Source organism: Gossypium hirsutum, chromosome A09 (assembly GCF_007990345.1).
Source record: "Gossypium hirsutum isolate 1008001.06 chromosome A09, Gossypium_hirsutum_v2.1, whole genome shotgun sequence".
In the NCBI taxonomy this organism is placed as follows: Eukaryota; Viridiplantae; Streptophyta; class Magnoliopsida; order Malvales; family Malvaceae; genus Gossypium; species Gossypium hirsutum.
Window position 1 is genome coordinate 51,285,356 of NC_053432.1, and position 24,425 is coordinate 51,309,780.

Sequence of the window (24,425 nt, forward strand, 5' to 3'; positions counted from 1 at the left end):
GAATATATAAAAAATTTATAAAATAAAATTATTAATATGTTAAATTTTGCATAAATATATAATAGATAAACACAATTACTCATATGATATTAATATATGAATTATATATTTAAATTAATAAGCGTTAAGTATAATGGTAAAATATATTGTATTTTCAAATAAAGAATAAAGTTTAAACCTTGAAAATAATAATATTAAAAATAACAATCACGAACTTTAAATATAAACTATATGACAAAAATAAAAATTAAAAGGAAATTTGTGTAAAACCTATGAAATGAGTTTGGGGTATGGTTTTCATTAAATGGCAAGTAAAATTATTGTCTTTTTTTTATGGATTTTTGTTTGGCATAAAAGCAAAGATTCTTTTTAAGTTTCAATTTTCTATATATGCTATGAAGCTAAGCAATCATTGGTAAGAAAAATCAATGGTGTTGGGTGGAGAGTGAGTTGAAAGTAGGTTTAGGTGACAAGTTTTTGAGTCTAATTCCAATTTACTTTATTTATGGAATTATTTTTATAAAATGCAATATTCAAATCCAACAACCCTTTATTTTCATGACTAAGGCTAAAAAAAATTAAAATTTAGTTCAATTCGAGTTTTATTGAATTCAATTTAAGTTTGATTTTAATAATAGTTGATTGGTTGAAAATAAATTAAAAATTAAAAAGAATTATAGTAATTTGAATCTAATCTAATCTTATTTTAATTTTAATTTTTATAATAAAAATAAAAAATATTTCTGAAAAAGAATTTAAAATACTTATAAAAAGACCTTTTAAAAGAAGATGGACTGAATTCATCCAAATGGATGGAACTTGGTTCAATCTATTTGTTTTTTTTTTAAATCAGAATAATACATATTAACTACATATTTTTTTTTCAAAATTAAACTAAACCATTATCAGAGTGCAATTTTAAAAATCATAATCAAAAGCTTAAATCAAAATTAGTTTTGAAAAAATTAAAATTACAATAACAAAAGAAGCGAGGGTATTTAAGTCTTTTAATTTTAATAAATAAAAATCAATTTTATATTTTTAAATTTAATTTAAAAAATAATAAAATAAAATACTCTCTCCTTTTTTTCATGTATTTTTATAAATAATGGTATATATTTTTATTAATTTATCAACTGATGAATGATATCGAAGAGGGATTTTGAACCGATTAACCCATGAATCAATATGAACTAATTAAACCAGTTGAATCGAATTATTTAATTTTTAATAGTTTTTAGTTAGATTAGTTGAATCGATCGGGCCAACAAGCCAATGGCCTAATCGATCAAGCGTTTAAGCGTTATTATTACAATAATTAAGATGATGTAACTTTGAACGTGTTTAAGCGTGTATTATCTTTCAATTTATTCCATATATATAGAGATGTTACACACCAACTGATATAGATATCTGAGAATAATTAAATTAATATTCGCTCAAATAGAAAAACAGAATGAAAAATTGAATTTGAATTCAATTTGTCTTCAAGTTATTATCAAAATTTTCAATGAAGAAGGAATTATAATAACAATAATAATAATCCATCAAATAAAAAATTATATACCTGCTTGTTCTCCATGATGTCCTGGCGAAAATATTCGAGTGAAAGTAAGAAAATCTTTGTTGATTTGTTCAGGAGTAAAATGCAAAAAACAGAAAATGATTTACTAATAATTTTGAAGGGCAATTTCCACGCATGCTTCAATTACTCTTTTATAATGATTTTTTATTTACTTAACAGGTGAAAAAGTGGACCACGTAAATGGTAAATATTAGTAATATCTTATTGGCCAATTTATGTTATTAGACCCTGTACTTTTAGTAAGTTGTAGATTTAGTACTTGTACTTTATTTTAGTCATTTTTAGTCCTTGTACTTTTAGAATTTTAAAATTTTAGTCCAAATTAAATGGAAACTATTAATTACATTAAGTTAAGTTCTATTTATTTTTTAAAAATTTGATGTCTCAAATATATTATTGCATGTGTAATGCCATATCAGCTTACTATCTCTACTTTATTACTCACAAAAAAATTAGTTACTAGATATAATGACAGTGGTTTACAATAAGACTAAACTTTCTAAATCCAAAAAATATAACAACTAAGAATGATCCAGTTGAAAAACATAAACTAAATCTCTAACTTTACGTATAATACATGACTAATAATAGACTTTAACCGAACAAATTTAATAGTTTTAAAAAATACACAACTTATGCAAAGTAAATGGTCTATTAGCACAATTTGACCAATCTTATTTGTATGGAATATTTATATTTAATACATATTTGATAACGTTAGTATTTAGTACACTATTAACAAAATATTTTAACTCCACAAAAAAGTTTGGCACATGCTCTCTTATTTAATTCTTGAATTAGTAACTTTTACAAGGATACTTATTTTATACACTGTCATTGGAATATAAAAACCCTACAAACAAATTTTGAATGTTGTCATACGTTTTTATAAAAATTAAAAATAACAAAAGAAATTTACATATAATAGTATCTTAAACCCACTTGTGTAATTTTTACTCCACTAATAATATACCAAATAAAATTTCTATGAAATAGAGTCAATATTTAATATGAGTGAAATATTTTAATTTTATAAGTAGGATTTAAATATGATCACGTGTTTTTTTTTTAATTTTTGAGTTTTTAGTAAATGAGATTTATTATTTTTATAATTTTATTTATAAATTTAATTTTTTTAATAAAAGCGTAGCAAATAATTTTGCTATATGATAAAATTAATATTTGGTATTCTTGAATGTTCCTATTTCATTAAAAAAAATCCGAATAACATATCCTAGCTCATATTTTACTTTTACCATTACTTGTGGGTCCACATTTTTACCAGAAAATAAAACGTAACGGAAAAGTAAAAAAAAAAAAAGGGAAAAGAAACCGTACTGTGAGCACCATGATGCATTACCATATATATCAACTGATTTATATGGTAATGTATCGGTGTATGTGATTTTATTACCAAAAATAGAGTAGTTAATTTACGTATTTGATTTTATTCCCATATATGATTAGTTAATTAACTATTTTTTAATTATTAGCATTTATTGGTATGGAGTTATTAATATAAGCAAAATTAATGTCATATTTAATAATAAATTTAGTTTTTAATGTTTATATTTTTTATTAGAGTAAACTGAATCAAACATCTCCAAATTACAACTTACATTCTAAATTGGTCCCTAAATTTTAAATTATTTTAATTACATTCTCTAACTTATGGAGGTTATGTCCATAAAGTCTTTCTACTACTAAAACTATTAGTTTTACCGTTAAATGACATTTCAGATCTTATGTAGCATAATTTAAAATTTAAAAAATATACCTTAAAATTAAATTAAGGGTTTAGTAGCAAAATGATTTGAATGATAATTAGGAGAACGTTTAAAAATATATTGACCAATTTAAAATGTAAGTTATAGTTTAATGATAGTTGGTACAATATTTTACTCTGATAAAAAAATAAAAATTAAAGACAAAATTTATTATTATACCCAAAAATAAAATAAATATGGCTTTAATTTGTTTATATTAATAACTCCATAACAATAAATGCTAATAATTAAATTAATTAAATACATAAAAAAAGTTAACTAATAATATTATATATGGCAATAAAATCAAATACATAAACTATTTACTCTATTTTTAGTAATAAAATCATCTACACTGATACATTGCCATATATATCAATTTATGTATATGGTAACGTGTTAATGGTGCTCACACTACAGTTTCAATTTTCTTTTTTACTTTTCCGTTTCGGTTTTTTTTTCCTGGTAAAAATGTGGACCCACGGTAATGGTAAAGGTAAAATATGAGTGATATGTTATTCGAATTTTTATTTCTTTATGAAATAGGAAAATTCGAGAGTATCAAATATATAATTTAGAATGTGAGTCATTGTTTGAGGTTTGATGCAATTCATTGGTTATTATTCTTTTTAACATATATTTAATTTTTAATTTTTTAAAAAATTTAATTTGACCATTACCCTTTCAAAAAAAAAAGAAGAGTTAAATTGTTATTTTTAATGAAAATATTAGTTAAAATATTAAAATTTTAAACATAACAACTTGTGCGACAATTTATGTGTACTCCATGCTACTTTTTTGAATTTTTATAAACATTTTATAATTTATAGTTATTTGCTAACATGGCTATTAAGAAGGGATTGACTCATTCGGAATAAGCCTTCAAAGTGTCGTCATCAGGAATACCGACTTAATCCCTCAACAATGAAAGATATTGTCTTCCAAAGGAGGGTTATGACTCCTTCCGCAACGAGTTGTGTACGGTTCATAAAGTGAGGCGCCTCGACTATACATAGTACTATATACCCCAATACATGACCTATATGGCATAAGTCAGGAATTTGAATCTCATCAAGGTCGAGACGCTCATGTCACTTCTTGGTAGGTAGTCATACGTCCAAGTATAATCAAGGTGCCCTTTTCGTGAATTGTGCATAGCTCTTTATGGAAGGAGGGGCAAAACCCTCTCCTGAGGAGGGGGGACAATACCTTTTATTATTGATGGATTGGGTCGACGTACCCGAGGACGACACTTTAAAGACTTCTCTCAAAAGAGTTGATCCCCCTCAACAGTGGCATATAAGATAAATAGTGTCATGTCAACATAAAGTATATGCAGATTGTTGTGCGGATTGTCATGGCAACATCATTGAAAGATGAATGTTTTAGTCAACATTGACATTAAAAAAGGAATTTGGCTTTTTTGGAAAAGTTAATGGTCAAATTTAACTAAAAAAATGACTACATTAACAAAAGACTTTAATTTTGTGGTCTAACTTTGTCATTATGCCTTTTTAAATACAAGAAAAATTACAATGATTTTTTTCTCCATCAAAATCACAATGTCATCAAAATTGGATCAGTAGTCGAATTAATCAAACCACCAGTTTGATTTAATTAAATAAATTATTAAAAATTATAAAAAATAAAATATTATTTAAAAATATTTTTACCAATAATTCAATCAACGCTTTAGCTTGGTTCAACCGGTTCCGAGCAGTTAGTAGGTCAACTGGTTTAAACCATCTCTCCATACCGATACCATGGATAGTTATCAATCCAACTAGTTCGATTGGCTAGTCCAATCTAATTAAACAACATTGCAAAATCAATATTCATTCATATCAATTTGCAAAATTAAACCACTCATTAACAAGTCAACAAAACATATAAACAACATTTAACAAAAACAAATAACTCATCCTTAGATGAATCCTTAGCAAATTTTGATTAACTTCTGATTCAATTAAGGATGCTTTAGTTTAGTCATAAAGAAGGGCACTAAACCGATCCTTGTCTAGAATATGCACCAAGGTAGATAAAGGGTGATTTAACCAACCTTTCACGCACATCTCCCTCTTATATACTAATTTATGAGTACTAGTAATTCGTTCCACCTTAGTTCCCTTCTTACTTTGCAACTTACTCATTTCAACTTCTAACTCTTTAATTCTATCTTTATTATTGTACATAGTACATAGTTTTCATACTCAAATACACAAACACTATTTGTATCTCATGAAACATCCATTGCAAAATCTAAACTTGCATAAAAACATATAAGAAAAGTATGCACAATACCTTTTTTTTTTGTCATGAAAACAATCCCACGTAAACAGCTGAAATAAAATGCACATTAGAAATTGGTACCAATTGATATAAAAGATTAAAACAAAAAAGAATCATATCAATTGTTAGGAAATGAGCTAAATAAGGAGGAAATCACAAAAGAGGATATGCAAGACAATTTTTTTTTCATAAATACTTGACACATGCAAAAACTGAAAGAAGATTTAAAAAAAAAACTTTATAAAGTTAAGTATAAATGGGGTTTAATGATTAAGGACAATAAAAGAATTCAACAAGGATATCACTTATTTTAAAAGTGCTTTACATTAAAAGCATATTTTGGTTAAGGTTCTATAATAAAACATGAAAACATGATTGAACAAATCAATAGGATGAGATCATAAGGGATAAAAATATTTAAAGTAAAATAAGTTCGTCACTAAACAATTTTGGTATGCATAAGCCATGAAAGTATATAAAAATATGCATTTGATTTTGAAAAATTCTCATCAATAAGTTAATGATGTAAATAGACACCCAATGAGTCATGAATTGACGTCACAAGATGAATATAAAATCAAGTACTCAAAGTATTTTGAGTGAAATCCATTTAAAATAGAAACAAATATGATGTTTTTAGCAACAAAAAAGATTCGAAACACATCAAAAACATCATTTATGACTTGGAGGAACATAAAATTAGGATCATAACACATTGTAAATGATTTTGTCAAAAGATTTGGAAAAAAAAGTGTCATACAAGGGATTTCTCAATTGAATTACATTAAAACAAGTCAATAAACATATTGAATACTAATACAAACTTGTTTATGTCATTTATGAAAAATGATAAGCTTATTCATGCACATTACAAGAGAATGGATCATTCAAAGCTTAACTTTTGAATTTAAAACCACATTTTTGCTTTCTAAATGGCTTTCAAGGTAGTCAAAACTTTGATAAAGAAAATTTAATCGGATTGACCTCTCCAAAAACTTTCAAATGATAAAGAAAATTGATATTTGATACTAACATAATTAAAGATTTTATAATAATAGAAATAATTAAAATATTAATGTGAAACTAATTAAATACATAATCGAGAAAATAGCTAGCTATTATTTGGTATATTATCAATAGAAAATAAAAGTTCACAAATAAAATTAAGATGTGTTTCTTGAAATATATTTAAATTTAAAAAAATAAAAATAAAACACATATAATAATTTTAACCAACCTTAATTTTTTTGAAAGCATACTTATAATTTTTTTTATACAAAATCTACTGTCATCAATTGCATATGTGTTATGACACTACATCTCCTATATTAATCAAGTATTATATGTTATTAATTAATTAAAATAAACAAATTAACTAATGAACAATAAATCATATATTTAAATAAAATTGGTCTAAATATGCATATATCTATATGATGAGATTCAAAATATTTGTTTGTTATTAAGCTAAAACAACAATGATGATTAGAATAATTTTGTTTCGTCTGTTTCATGGGTAGAGCATTGCATCACTATTTTGAATCATGATGGGTGATTTTCTTTTTCTTTTTCTTATTAATTCTTATGGATCTAACAATAACAATTTTTAAATGAGATATTTGATTTTAGGGATGACTAAAGAAAATAATCTTAATCAGCTGTTGAGCAAGAATAAAAATTGATTTGAAATTTGATAGTAAAACTTACCTGTTGAAGGAGACCCAACTCCACCTTATTTTCACTGAATGATTATATTTTTTCCCCCTAAACTCAAATAGACTAAGATGATTAACCTCGTTTAAACGCTTTGTCACTTGAGATTATCATATAAGTTTGTTGCGTGGTTTGGACGCTTTATCACTTAAGATTATAATGTAAGTTGTGTTAATTTATAGTATTGTTTGGACGCTTTCACTTAAGATTGTCATATAAGTTGTTTAAGAATATCATATAAGCTATGATAGTTTGTAGCGTCATTTGGACGCTTTATCACTTCAGATTGCCATATAAGCTGTTTAAGAATGTCATATAAGCTATGATAGTTTGTAGCGTCTTTTGGACTCTTTATCAATTGAGATTACCATATAAGCTGCGTTAATTTATAGCATCGTTTGAACACTTTCACTTAAGATTGTCATATAAATTGCAATAGTTTATAGCATGGTTTGGACGCTTCACCACTTGAGATTACAATATTTTCCAATAATGGACTTGTTCACTCATTAAATGCATAATTTATATAATATATATTTCATGCAATGATAATGTATAAACCTATATACTAACAAAAAGTCAAATGTCATTGTTTGATAAAACAAAAATTATCTATAGTTTATTCTTGTTTTAAGTCTACCTTAAAATAAATGGAGAAGGGAGAAAAATAGAGGGAGAAGGAGAAAAGAATGGAAAAAGAAGGAAAGTTTAAAGAACGTAAAAGAAAAAAATTAAATTGTTCAAAACGAAAAAAAATGTAAGGACTAATTATATAATTTAACTTAAAATTTTTGCTTGAAATGATGATTTAAGCTTACCGTTACACCGTTAATGAAAATTAACGCTCAATGACTAAAATATTATAGCATAATAGCATAAGTAACTAAAACGTAACATTTCAAACATAAATAACTAAAATATAACTTAAGACAAACAAAAGTCACTATTTTAATAATTTACCCTATTAACCATGCATCAAATAAAAACCATAATAAAATGAGCCCATAATAATTTCTAATCTCAAATCCAACCTAATTAAAAAGTTAAACTAACAAATCATGTCTCGATGATTAAAAAACATGAATCATGTCAAAGTTGATTCCATTTTTTCATCTAATCATGTCTAAATTTATGAGAAAAATATTTTTTGAATTAAATAAATATATATTCATATTCATTTTACTATTCATATTTGAAGTTCATAATTGTCCCTCTTAATAATATTGTTTACAATGTTCGAACATGTGTTCCCTCTAAAAATGCAACGTGCCTTATAATGACGGAGTCACCTTAATGATTGTAGGGTTAAAAAAAATTTAAAAAATGTATATTAATTTTTATATGATTAATATATTAAATCACAAAAAAAATTAAAAATAATTCCACAAAAATTTTTAAAAGTGACACTGAAATTTTTTAAAAAGAATTATTTTATATAAAAATAAATCAATCACTCTAGTCACTAAAACTCAAAAATCCCTAATTCTTTTGATTTTCTTCCAACACTTATTAATTTTTTCTATCAAGTTTATTTTATTGTCTTACTCTATAAAATTTTTATAAGATAGGTGTTTAGTCTTTGAATACTTTAATGCTGATCTCTCAATTTGATAACAACTATTCTGTTTCTTTTCATGCTTTATTGATAAATTTATAGAAAGTTAGGATTGTGGTTTTTCTTATAACAGATTAGGATTTTTATGCAAGATTTAGTTTTTTTCTTTATTGAATGATTTTAAAATTATTGATTTTGTATGAGATTCTTAACATCGTGAGTGGGTAATAATTTTTAAAGGAAGATTAATACAAATACTTGAAAAAATTAAGACTGATTAATTACAAACCCTTGAAAAAAATTAGATTTATTAGAGTTTTGATGTTTTTATTTAGAAATTTTTGTTGTTAGTGTGATTGTTGTAAATTTTGTGTTTGAAAAATTGATATATTACATTCTCATGACACCAAAAAACACTTAAGTGATGTTTATTTTTGTGAAACAAAATTACTAGTGGTATATCGGCTCCATGAAAACTATTATGTATTTAAGGTTTAGATATATTTGATCTAAATGTATAACAAGAATAAAAAAAATATTTTAAAAGAAGGCCTACCAAAGAAATAGAGAAATAACAACAAAAAAATTATATATTAATTTATATGAATTTTATAAACATTTTAATTTTTTTAAAAAAATTAACTTCACGATTTATAATTTCTGACTTTACCTTCAATATTTTACCATACGTTTAAATGTACTAACATTTGAAATTAAAATCTTTAATCCGAGCTCCCTAAATTGAAATGATTTGGAATCGATTTCCCAGGTACTACATTTTTTTTAAATTAGAAATTCCATTGGACCATGCTAATGTTAATGTAACGGTTTAAAAACCATTTTTAAACCATTTTTCAAGTTATTTTAGAAACCTAGTTGCCTTATCGATTTGTTTTTCAAAAACAGTTCCTTTGAACAATGTCAAATTTTACTAAGCCCAATATCATACATTTCCTGGTTATTATGCTTAAGTAATCCATGCATGCAAAAATCCCCAAATGAAAAGTTACCAAGCCACAGACTGGAAATAATTAAAAATTCCAAACCAAAACCAACACAGACTTATTAATAAGACTTATTAAAAATAGTCCGAGGTCCAAGGCGATTCTTCGTATGCAGGGTCCGGTCTTAGTTTCAAGGTTTACTTGAAAAGTTAAACACTATGGGGGTGAGCTTATGAAAGCTTAGTGTAAGTTGAACAGTTATTCAAATGGGCACATCAAATATAGTGAAACATATTAGCATTAATAGAACCATCATAGGAATTTCATACCATTACATAGCCATTATCAAAATCGATGTCAAACGGTGTATGAGCATGGGCCATCATTCATTCGAGTAACAATCATTAATGTCGATACCATTTAATACAATCCAATACAATACGTATCATAAATCAATAACATTTGAGTATGTCATGAGCATGATGCAATGCAAAAAGTTTCTTATCCAAACCATTCGCTACACACCACGAGTTCCCCAAAACCCATCTACCGAACTCCAACATATGCGAGCAAAGCTCGATGTGGTAGAAACCACCGTATAACATAAATGTAAAAAATCTTCCGAATAACATATAATGCAATAAAATCACCAATCCCCTCGGTACTCCAGGTACAGTGCACACTACGTATATGTAGACTTAATATGCCGCAAATACTCCACGGAACTCTTTTTTCAACCACAAAATAACCCGCCTCAATGTACATTCAATATGTCATACAATCTCATACATAACCATAAATCAATACTTTCACATTTATTTGGCATTTTCAACATATGCCCTTAATTATTAAATATTTTCAATGAATGGAAATAATATTCCCCTTTTCAATTTACCTATAAAATGGTATCATTCAACAAATCACAATTTCATGTTCATTTACAACTTTTCTTTGTGTGCATCTACAGCAGTCTTTTGAACATATCATAACAAATCACTTGTACGAATATATCATGCATAAGCCTTATTTCATTTATAATCATGTCATTCATTCAACCCAAACATATATCATATTAACCAAACATTCATGATGCCAATCATTTAATCATTCAGTCAAACTAGCAACAATGCTACCATGCCAAATAGTTAGGCTCGAAACATACCTGATTCAACCACTTACAAAATTAATTACTTAGCTATTAAGCCAAGCCTAACCAACAAGCTAAATAATCAATTTAATCATAATAATAATTATTACCAAACAAGTTATTGAGTTTAGGACCCACACCTTGTAACACCCCTAACCCGTATTCGTCGCCAGAATAGGGTTACGAAGTATTACAATAAAAACATAACTTAAAATCATTCATTTCCAAACATTTCATTAAGCATAGCAAAGTCCATCCATACACATGCATATCGTCCCTTATTCGAGCCCTCAAGGCTTGAGAAATACTTTAGAAACAATTCGAGACTAAATCGAGAACGTTTAAACCTTAAGAAAAAAGTTAGAAAAATTTACACTATAGGGGTTACGCGGTTGAGACACATGCCCTTGTTTCAGGCTATGTAACATTTGAAATAGGGACACACAACCGTGTCCCAGCCTTTGTCCGTGCCTATGTAACTCTCTGACTTGGGTCACACGGCTAAGCCACACGCCCTTGTACTAGGCCATGTAACAATCCAAATGGCCTCACACGCCTGTGCGCCAGGTCGTGTAACTTTCGAAAAACAACCATTAAAACCTACAGGTACACACGAATGTGTCGCATGGCTGTGTGTCACACATGGCTGAAACACACGCCCATGTCTTAGGTCGTGTGGATAAGAAAATGACCAAAATCAAGCTATTTCTTTCATCCATTCAAACATGAACTTACAAGAAACTTGCACATATAGTTAAGACCTTAAAACATACCTAAATCATGCATAATAAGACCAATTCCCTATACCAAATTTCTATACAACCAATATGCCTAAAGGCACCTTAATCTCAATTCATCAAAACTATCTAAACATGTGCATATTTATCCATTCATCAACCATTCACAACTAACCTATTTCCATACAAAACTTACCATATTTGACCACACTTATTCCTATACAAATGGCTCATAACTACCTCAAAGCATAACCCAACTTGTCCACATTATAAACATAGCAACACATACCAATTTGGTCATTCAAAGCATACATCAACCTAATCATATTAACATCAACCATCAAGGCATCAAAGTACCATAAGTACCACAAATTCAAAGCAACATTACATGCCATAAACATCAACTAAAAATTAGACACAAGTCCACCTATACATGCCATTATAAACATGACTAAAGCATCAAAATCTACCAATATAATTGCTAGATAGTGTGATAGGTCTCCGACGAGTTTGCAAACTGATCGTGCTTCCGATAATCTATAAAACACATGAAAGAAAACTATGTAAGCATATAATGCTTAGTAAGTTCGTAAATCATGAACGTAGCTTACCATTTCAATGCATAATCTTATAAAATAGACATGAATCAATTGAACATAAACTTGGCACAAGTCTAAGCATCAATCAACAACACAAGTTAGTGATTAAACACATAACTTAACAAAATCATCACATGGTAAGATAGATTTCATGAACATAGCACATTTGATTTCATACTATCCATAAACATGGTTATACATACTTTGATCATCAACAATTCTTACCTTTTTATAAGTTCTCAACTTAGCTATCGGAACACTTATCGTTCCTTTCCTTTTCATACCCTTTGAACCACTTAGAATAATATCAGATATACGAAAATCTCACACAAAGTAGCTAATGGTCAGAATATAGCTACACGATGTCGTTCACACAAGTTGATGAATATTCGCAACAAATGCTAGAACTCAACCATCGGTAGGATTTTTAGGACTAGCACCTGAAATATGATAACCCTAATGACATGTAATTTTATCCCATATATTTCTAATGTTTAAACGAGGCTTGATATTCATTGTAACGTCGTTGGATTTTGGGTCTAGTCGGAACAGTGATTTCAGGACCACAAATCTAACGCAGAAAAATTCATTTTTTCTTATATTTTTATGGTCTACAGTTTTATGGAATGATTTTTTGAAAATTTCGTTCGAAAATTTTGACATTTGAGCACTCAATTTAGCAAAAAGGACTAAATTGAAAAAAGTGTAAAACTTGAGTTCTATATGCTAGAGGTGTCTAATTGCTATGAAAATTTAAATTAGGGGTCCTTAGATGGTAATTAGACCATTAATTAAGTTAGTGGACAAAAATGGACATGAAGTAAGAGAGATTTTAGTGTTTTAAGAAAATGGCATTTTGGTCATTTGGTAATTAAATGAATTAAAAAGCAAAAATCAAGCCAAAATCTTTTTCTGTCTTCTCTCCCATGGCCGAATATCCTAAAAAGACATAGATAGGGTTTTTTTCATCTTTCAAGCTCGATTGTAAGTTCGTTCTTGCCTTGTTTTTAATGCTCTTTACATTTTTGAAGTCGTTGTAACTGGATCTACCTATTTCTAGTACTAATTTGAGATATGATTCAGGTCTAGGGTTTGAAACATGTTAGACATGTGTGTATTTTGATGGATAATGGTAGAAAATGCATGTTTGTTGTTAGAAAAACAACTTTTGCTAAGTGATTTTTGGAAAAAATGTCAAAAAGGACCTATTTGTAAAATTTATAAAATAAGTAGTAAAAGTGTGATTAAATGAAAACATTTGGCCTGGTATGAGTATGAAAATGGTTCGGCTAGGCTTACGTTTTGAAGAAATTGAATAAATTTCATTTTACGAGCCTAAGGACTAAAATGTAAAAAGTTAAAAAGTTAGGGGCAAAAATGTAATTTTTCCATAATATGATTTTTGGACTGAATTGAAAAATTTGAGTTTTAAATAAGTTTAAATTGTTATTATAGATCAAGAAAAATGAGGTTCGGACCTAGATCGGGGGAAAAATAAAGTGTTTGACGATTAGGTCAAATTCTACTATTTTTGTACCAAGGTAAGTTCGTATGTAAATAATGCATTGTTATGTTTATGTTTTAAATAAAATTAATATTGAATGAATTGTGATTGACTCTTTTAACGTACTCGAAAAAGTTTCGACAAGTGAGAATTCCCGGTTGAGCCTTAGGAATTAAATAGGATACAAGTGACATGTCACTAGGAACCTATGTGTTTATGTGATATGGGTGCTAGTATCGTATGTCCTACCAGTGGCTAGGTAGTCTGGCATGTGTTGTGGGTACTTGACAGCTTGTATGAGCAGCACTGGGTAGCTACGTCCCGACTGACAGCTTGTGTGAGAGGCCTATGAATAGCTTAAAAACGAGCCTATATGTATTATGAGATGTGAGGTACCTTTGGCTACATATATGACACTTATGTGCAAAATTTTCGAGTATTCATTAATATTCTGAGTGTTCAACGGGAATGTCAAAGTTGTGAAAGGTTATGGTTATATTTCAATTTTTTACAGGTATGTATGTAAAGCTCGATATGTGATGAAACCTTGGTAAGGTTGTGATTTAGTTAGTACGACTATAAGATTTTTATAACATTCATACCATGTTTCATCATGTTAATTGTATGTTTATTGTGTGGTTATGATTCTTATCATTTGCATAGGAACTTACTAAGCTATATAGCTTACTCACCTTCCTTTCCCTTGTCTTATAGTGTCACCAAGCTAGCTTGGGGATTGGAGACCGTCGAAGATCCATTTACACTATCCATAATTATTTTGGTACCAATGATTTCAACATTTTGAGTTATGGCATGTATAGGGGACTTGGTCATTTTGTTATGTGTCATAATTGATTTGGCTTATATTGGTTGAAAGTTCATTTTGTATAAGACCATTTGAAATTAGCTACTATTGGTATAAGTAATTCATATGATGATGCCTTTCATAGATATGGGATTCTACTTGATTTGAGTTGATAAGTATGTGATGTTTGTGTATGATAGATGGTAGCATGTGAATGATGTGTTGATGTCCTGGTTGTGGCTGATTTAGTTGTATGAAAATGCTTGAATTGTTGCTATGTAGTGTTGTGTAGGTGTGTGCATCAAAGGGAGGCAAAATGACTTGGTAAATAACCTTATTTTTGTCCACACGAGTAGACACACGGGGGTGTGTCTAGGCTGTGTGTGACACACGGCTTACCCCACGAGCATGTGCTTAGGCCATGTATCCCCTGCACCTTAATTTTGAGAAACAGAATGCTCAAAATTGAGCACACGGGCGTGTGTCTCAGTCGTGTGGATGACACGGCCTCAAGCACGGGTGTGTGTCCTGGGCATGTGAAGTCTGCATCTATTTTATGAAAAATCCTAAATTTTAAATCGACCACACGGCCTAACACACGAGCGTGTGACTTGGCTGTATGTCTTCAATTTGTTCTTGGGTGACAAACAGAGAATTACACTGGGTTGAGGCACGGGCATGTGTGATCACACGACCTACCTACACGGGCGTGTCCCATATCCACACTGGTGTGTGACCCCTATTTTAACAAAATTTTTTAAGTGTTGTAAAAATTTCTAAAGTTTTCGGTTTAGTCCTGAACTGCCTCCAAAGCATGTTTTGAGTATCGTAGGCTCATATTAGGGACATTAGGGTTAAGTGCAACAAGTTTTAATTTGGACAAAAATTTATGGCTCGAAAATGTGTGTTTGCTTGTGTTTAAGTCCGGTAATGCCTCGTACCCTGTTTCAGCGTCGAATACAAGTAAGGGGTGTTACACTTACCTCGATTTTAAAGATTTTGATATATGATCACTAATCCGAGACTTTATCTTTTCCTCAATCTAGATCCGTACGAGACTTCACTTGATCTAAATAAGAAAATTCAATTAATTTAATATTCATTCTATTCCATTCAGTCCAAAATTCATACTTTTTTAAAATTACATTTTTCCCTAATGCTTTAACTTCTTTACAATTTAATCCTTAAGCTCGTAAATTAACATTTATGCAATTTCATCTCTATATCATGCTTGCCGGTTTACCTAGGGACTCATATCAACCCATACAAATCATAAATTCACAATTTCATCATGATATTTTAAAACTTTTACACATAAGTCCCTAAATAATAAATTCATAAAAAATCACTTTACAAAAGTTGTTTATTTAACAACAAAGACTCATAATCTTTCATAATTTTTCAAGAATCATATAATCATGTTCACTAAAAAACCCTAAACCTTTAATATTTTTGGAAATTAGTCCCTGGGCTAACTATATTAAGCTACGACTTCAAAAACATAAAAATCATCAAAAAGGGAAAAAAATCATACTTACATGCAAGATAGTGATGACCAAATGTTCAAGGTGTTTTATATTATTTAATTTCGGCAAAGAATGGATTAGAAAAGATGATATCTTAATTATTTATTTTTTTGTTTTAAGTTAATTTACCAATTTACAGTTTTAACCTTTAGTTATAACATTAAATTCACTTAATTCATGCCCATAAATGTCCACTCAATATAATAATGGTCTAATTACTACATAAATCCCTTAAAAATTTAATTTCATAGCTAATAGGTACCTTTAACTAATGGAACTGTACTTTTTCACCTTTTACAATTTAGTCCTTTTCACCAAATTAAGCATACAAATGATAAAATTTCTTAACAAATTTTTTATATGACACTACTAACACTAGTAACACACCATAGAAATTAAAATAATAATAAAATAAATATTTTCACATTGAATTTGTGGTCCCAAAACTACTGTTCCGATATAACTGAAAATAGGCTGTTACACACCTTATTTTACACTCTTTTGCAGCACACTTGTAAATCTTGTGGTTTCTCTAGTAAGCTTTAAAATTAACCTAAATTAAAAATCAATATAAAAATCAATCAATAAAATTCTTAAACGGATCCTAAACAACCACTTATGAGTTCAATCTAATCGTTACAATTACAACTATTTCTTAAATCCAAACTAGTTAGATTTCTTACACTGATTTGATGCGAATCGTACACATGAACGTCTTTCAAATTTACTACTGATTTGAGGAATTTAAGTTGGCACCTAACACATTTAATTATTTAAAAATAAATAGCTAATCTATGATTAAAAATTACTTATTTGATCAATTAACAACTTTTCCCAATATCTAAACCGAAACTATTCACTAGTTTACAATTAACCACACTTACGTTTCTCGAATTGTCAGATTTGAATTGTCGATTGATCAAGATAGATTTTCCCTAACTAATGTAACACCCCAAAATAGGGTCTAGGAGTTTTAGGAATTTTAGCCCTAGAGTGCTCGAAATTTTGAGACATGGTTTATTGGTAACGTTTTCGACTATGGTTTTTAGAAAACCAAATCAATTTTTAGAAATGAGTTTTAAAGACCTTAAATTTTATAAAAAGGGCTGATTTGTAACAAGGTCAAAATTTAAAGCATTTATGTTGCAGTTAGAACAAATTTTAAAAACCAATTTAAAAACCCTCATTCTTAATTTTGTTTTCACAATAAGTTTTTCCCCAACACAAAGCTTTGCCGTTCCATGCTCTCCCTTATTCTTCCAATTGATTTTTTATTCTCAAACTATATTACTTTGATTTCCATCATTCCCCAAGCATCAAACCTTCATAAATCTTCAAGAACACATCCAAAATTCCATTAATTTCATCATGTTCTTTATTTGTGGGTTTCTCAAGTTTGCATAAAAAGCTTTTTATTTCTTCCATCAAAGGTAACCATTTACTTTGTTATTAATTTTTAATGTTATTAGGCCTTTGAAACTGAATTTTTAACCATGAAATTGCATGTTTTAAATAAAAGCCGAAAATAAAGTCGCTAATGGTGAATTTCAGATTTTCGAGTAAAAATGTGATTTCAAAGTGTTAATCAATAGTTTTTGATATGATTAGGAAGTTTCTAAATTTTTTTTGAAGTATCATTAAGGATTGCTTGCATTTTAATAAATTTTCGAAAAATAGCCATAAAATAAGTCGAAAAAGTTGATATTATGAACTGAGTATTTTAGTGTACTTTAAAGGTTCAGAATTAGTCGTAGGTGAATTATAAGATGAAAAAAATTGGTTTTAAGTGAAAAGATTGAGTATAGACTGAGATATTTGATCTTAAAGTTTGCTATGTTAAAGGTTTCAGTTACATGAGAACTTAGTTTAGGCTTATGTTTTTTGATTGCTTGTGGTGAGTCCTAGGCTGATTTTTGAATGTATTGTTGCGTGAATTTTTGTGTTGAAGCTATGGATTCACTAAGACCATTTACAAGCTAGGAAATGCTAGGTTCAGCTTTCAGCATTTCAACGAAAGTATAGTCGTTTGTGTTTAGATTAACTAGTTGTGGACACTATTCAATATATTATTTGGGAATTTAGTGGTAGCCTAAACCCGTACTCTAAATTCTGAGTGTAAGATTTCTTGTACCCATGGTTATCTTGTGAGATACATGCTTGCGTTATTGTGAAATTGTAAACCGAAATGAGATGCTATATATGTGTTATATGTTCATGATTATTGTTTCACTAATGCCTGATGAACTGTTGCATAATAGTTGTTCTAGACATTCATTGAGCTTGTTAAGCTCACCTACTCCCTTCTTCAACCATTGCAGATTAGTCGTGTGACAGTGTGAGTGGTGTGGTTTCTGAGGGGTGATCAAAGCCAAAAATCTAGTAGTTATTTGTAGGTGTTTATTTGTTTGTTTCTGTTTTAGGAACTAAATGCAATTTGGTAGACTATATGCTAGCTTTTGCTATGATTTTAAGCTTTTTACATGGTTATTTTGATTAGGACTTATGAACTTTTAGTTTGAATTATTGGTTTCTTTCTCGGTCATGATTATGATGTTTTGGGATGTTACTTCGGATGTTTTACTGACCATTTGATGAAGTGAATGATACATGATGATTAGACATTAGTTGGTGTGAATTATATGCTTGTAATTGCTATATTTTTTTTATGTCTGGAGTAGAGGTATCAATATTTGGGTTTTAATATTGATACCTCCATGTTTTTGAAAGTGTAGGAAGTCAGTAACATAATTTGGTATCGATACCTTATCATGAGTATCAATACTCGGGGTAAAATAATCAATACTTTTTGAAAGGTACCGATAACTTTTGAGACTTAGATTTTAGTTGAGAAACAAAATGTTGATTTGGTACTGATTTTCCAAGTGGTATGGATATCATTTGAGAGAAATATCGATACCCATATTCTAGTATCGATACCTACATACTTGATTGGAAAATTTTGCTAAATGGACCCTATGCATGTTTAATTATTATTATAAGGTCATTTTATGTATGTTTAGCATGTAATGATGATAACTAAAGAGTATGATTGTCTTAAACCTATACAAATGATAATATGAGAGACATTTCTTCTAGAATGAGCTTTTATTTGTTGTGTGTGGCATGGGACGGTGGTGTAACATCCTAATATTCGGGCTCGAATACGAGGCCAAGTATAGGGTGTTACAATTAACACATGATTAAAGGATGATTAATAATGGTTCAAGAATCCAAGATAATGCTGGAAAAAGATAGGGAAAAAAATAAAGAAAAACTACCCCATTTTCTTGCTCATAGGCGCGCGCACTACCACCTAGGGTTGCCAAGTTGGGGCTGATTTAAAATCACTTTTGAGATCAATTAAAAATATAAAAAATACTCATTAAATCTTTAAAAATCCCCCAAATTCCAGATCTAGGTATTTAGATTTTTATTTAACAATATTTATCAAGAAATTGAGAGAAAAAGAGATCTTACACAAGCTAGATGATAGGGCAGCAATGACACTTCTTGACAACTGTAGTGATCAATCTTGGAGGTTCAATATTTCAGATTTGGGGTTGAATACATTAGTGAAAAATTGAACCAAGGTGGTGGAGGAGAAGTGTAACAACTCAATTTCGGTGAAATCAGAATAATGGTCTCGGGACCACAAATCTGAGTCGAAAAATAAAATTTATTTTTATTTTATTATATGGTCCGTATTATGATAAACATGTCATGTGAGAATTTTGAAAAGAAAATTTTATCGATTAAGTGTTTAATTACGGGAAGGACCAAATCGCATAAAATGCAAAAGCTGGATTCTAGTAGCTAGAAGGATTAAATAGCTATGGAATTCAAAAATTAAGGTCCTTATATGGTAATTATACCATTAATGAAAAGTATGTAGATATCTTGGTGACTCATCCATGTAAATTTAGAAAAAAGGGTAAGGATTAAATTGGAAAGTGAAAATTTTTAATTAATTAAAAGATGATAAAATAGAAATATCATTTATTTTATCATCTTCTTCCCCAGAAATACATGGAAACCCTAGGAGAGAGAGAGATAAGAAACTTTCATGGCCAAATTGGGTAAGTTTCCTTAGCCTGTTTTTAGTAATTTTGATATTTTTAAAACCGGGATAGATTAATCTATCTATTTGGGGGATCAATTTGAGAAGTTATCAAAGTATGGAAAATGGATCATGGATGTATATGCTGAAAACTAGAAATTTATGGTAGAAAAAGAGAGGTTGTTGGTAGATAAACAACTTTTACAAAGTGATTTTTGGTGAAAACATGATTTAGGGACTAAAATGTAAAGTTGTAAAATTTGATGAAAAATTATGAATTTTTGTGAATGCATGTGCTGTAAATTTTTTAATGGGATTCTGGTTAGGCTTTGAATAGGGAGTAAATTACACAAATTTTATTTTTCGAGCCTAGGGACAAAATGGGAATTTATGGAAAAGTTAGGGGCAAAATGGTAAATTTTCCTAGGATGAAAATTAAGTCCACTTGAATGTGAAATATGATAAATTGATGTTAAATTTACTTGTATAGATCCGATAGACCAAATTCGGAACTAGAACAAGGAAATAGGAAAATGTCGGATTAGTAGATTTTACATGCACGAACGTTGTCGAGGTAAGTTCGTGTAACTAAATTGTATATGTTTTTATGCTTGAATTTAATGTTGTGTTTGTGAATTATATAAATGCCATAAATATGTAAAATGATCACATATTCGTTATAGCCCAATAAATGAAAGTGCCCGATTAATAATAATACCCGATAAATGGTAAATGATAAAAATGTTACTTATATGCTTGAAATGAATGTAGAATATGTCTATTTCAATTATATGTATGATTTAGTATGTATGAAATAATCATATGCTTGTTAATGATTGAAAAAAATGTTAAATCATGTTTGAATAAAGGAAGAATCAATGGATAAATGTAATTTCCTGAAATGAATGAGGTCCTGCATTTATTGCTGATGGGATTTAGCTCGGACGAGTAATCCTATTGATCTCATTTATGAAAGGATTTAGTCTGGATGGGTAATCCTGATATAAGTCCTCTCGAGCATATGTTATGGATTAGATTTAGCCCGGACGGGTAATCTAGGTTAAGCTCTATAGAGCATATGTCATAAAAAGGATTTAGCCTGGACTGGTAACCCTGTTGTTTTATATATGTGGCTCGAAAGTGTACTCTATGAAATAGTACCTTATGGGTACCATTGGGCACGAATTGAAAAATTCTAATTTGTACACCTCGAGTGTACTACCTGTGTATCCATCAATATTCCGAATAAATTCAACGAGTTAAAGTTCTTGACATGTGAAGATATGAATAAGAAATGAATTATTACACATTGGCCTGGAACTCATGAATATGACGATACGTGACGATTGATATATGGAAATATGAAATGATGATATTATGCATGGAATTTATTTAATGAGTATGTATATTCTTGATTATAGACTTGTACCTTGAGTGTACTAATCATGACCTTGATATTCCGAGTAATATGGGTAAAGTTTGATATGAAATGATCTAAACTCGAGATGAATTATTATGAAATTATACTTGTAATATAAAGAGATGATTTATACATGTTAAATGAATACATGTTATGGAAAACATATGTGCATGAAAACTTGATTGTTATTGAGCCCATATATGTTTTGATTGTTAGTATGTGTAGGGCTTGAGGTCAAATTGATTGAATATGCCTTACATAGTTACCTCAAAATAGAATGAATGATAAGTTAAGTACGATGTTATACGAACTTACTAAGCATTATATGCTTACTTAGTTTTATTTTCCTATTTTATAATGAATCAGAAGCTCCTTGGATTGGAAGCTTGGCGGAGATCACTCACACTATCCATCGGCCCATGTCGGTACAATATGGTAAATCAATTATGGTTGTAATGACATGTATAGGATATGTTGGCCATGTTGGCATGTAAATGTAAATGATGCTTGTAATCTAGCCATTGGAATGACTAGTAATGGCTTGTTTTGATATACTTGTAATGTCAAACTATGGTAGCCACATATATGTTAAGTAATTGATCAAATTATGTCTAACTTGAGGACTTAATTAAGGTAAGATTAAACACATGTATGCATGGAATGATATGCCAATGTTGAATTATGGAATTTTCTTGATTTGAATGCTTGGAATGGTTGAATTGCACTTAGTATGTTTTGGTGCAGGAAAATGGTGAATTTGAGTGACAAATGAGGCTAGGAAATGACTTTATTTTGTCCATATGGGTAGACACATGGGCGTGTGTGACACACGGCTGAGTACATGGGCGTGTAGTTAGGCCGTACATCCCCTGCACCTTAGTTTTGAGAAACAGAATGCTTAGAATTGAGCACATGGCTAGAGACATGGGCATGTGTCTCAACCGTATGTGTTACACGACCTAGTACATGAGCATGTGGCATGGCCGTGTGCACAAGTCAGAGAGTTACACGGGGTCGAACACGGTCTCCAATACGGGCGTGTCGCTTGGACCACACGGGTTTGTGAGCCTTGCACATTGGAAAATTTGTGAAATTTCGCAAAAAATTCTTAGAGGTTCCGATTAAGTCCCGACTCGAATCTATTGCTCATTTTGGACCTCGAGGGTCGATTTAAGGGACATTATGAATGATTTCAGAATTTGAATAGTAACTTGCATGATTTGTCTGTTCATGTTTCTGAAAGTCCCAATAATGCTTTGAAACTCTGTTCCGATGACGGATACGGGTTCGGGGTGTTACAAGATGATGCAAAATCTTGTGGCAAAAAGAAAAGAAAAAGATGATAAATCAAAGCTATGGGCGGCGGCAACAAGGAATAAAAAAAGAACAAATTGAAAAGAGAGGAGGAGAAGAGAAAGGAATGATGGCTAGGGTGTATGAAATATGATTAAAGGTTGATCAAAATTTTTTAAAATAAAATTTATACCTACATTAAAAAAAAGAGATTTTACAAAATTTAATTATTTAGCAAGGGAAAATGTTTGAACTTGGGACCTAATTTAACTTCCATTATTTTTCATTTATCAATTAACCACTAGACTATTTCCTTTTTTTAAAAATAATTTTACAATATTTATTTTAAAAACAAGGCATGTCACATACTAGGGTTTGATGCAAAGTTTGCAAAATAATAAAAATGGTGCGAGAAAAGGGATTTCAATTTGGGTTTCAAAGAACGTTTCACTAACACTTATCCAACAAGCTAATACCTCATTTATTTCCTAAAAATGCATAGATAATCTTAAATTTTAAGGCATGACCACTCTCTCTTGATTTACAAACCTGATTATATTAACCCCTGATTTTTTGGATGTTACAATACAAGTGATGACGCCAAATCTTAAGTGCGAATACCACAATAGGTAATTCCAAGTCATGAGTTGGATAATTACGCTCACGCGTCTTCAACTATCTTGAGGCGTATGCCATAACCTTGCCCTATAGCATTAAAACACAATCAAGTCCCAAATACGAAGCGTCATTATGTATCACAAAATATTTCCTAAACTCTGGTGGGATAAACACAGGTTCCTTTGTCTTAACCTGTTCAGAATTTTTAACCTTTTATCAGTCTACTCAAACACCATGTTCTTCTAAAGTAGTTTTGTTAAGGGTGTAGCAATAATGGATTAACGAATCTATGATAATAGCCAGCTAAGCCCACGAAACTTCGAACCTCGATAACACTCCTTAGCGGTTTCCACTCTAGAATCGCCTCAATTTTCTTCAGATCCACTTGTATTCCATCTACCGACACAACATGGCCTAAGAATATTACCTCTTTCAACCAAAATTCACACTTACTCAACTTTGCATAGAACTTCTTATCCCTAAAAATATGCAAAACAATCCTCAAATGTGCATCGTGATCCTCCTAAGAATGAGAATACACCAAAATGTCATTTATGAAGACAACCACAAATTGATCCAAGTATGAATGAAACACACGGTTCATCAAATCCATGAACGTAGCAGAGGAATTAGTTAAACAAAATGGCATTGTCAAAAACTCATAATGCCCATATTGAGTCCTAAAAGCAGTTTTCAAGATGTCAGACTCCTTCACCTTCAACTGATAATACCCTTATCTTAAGTCAATCTTCGAAAACACCATTTCACCTCCAAATTGATAAAATAAATCACCAATTTGAGGTAAAGGATACTTATTATTGATGGTCAAGTTATTCAACTGCCTGTAATCGATACACAATTGTAATG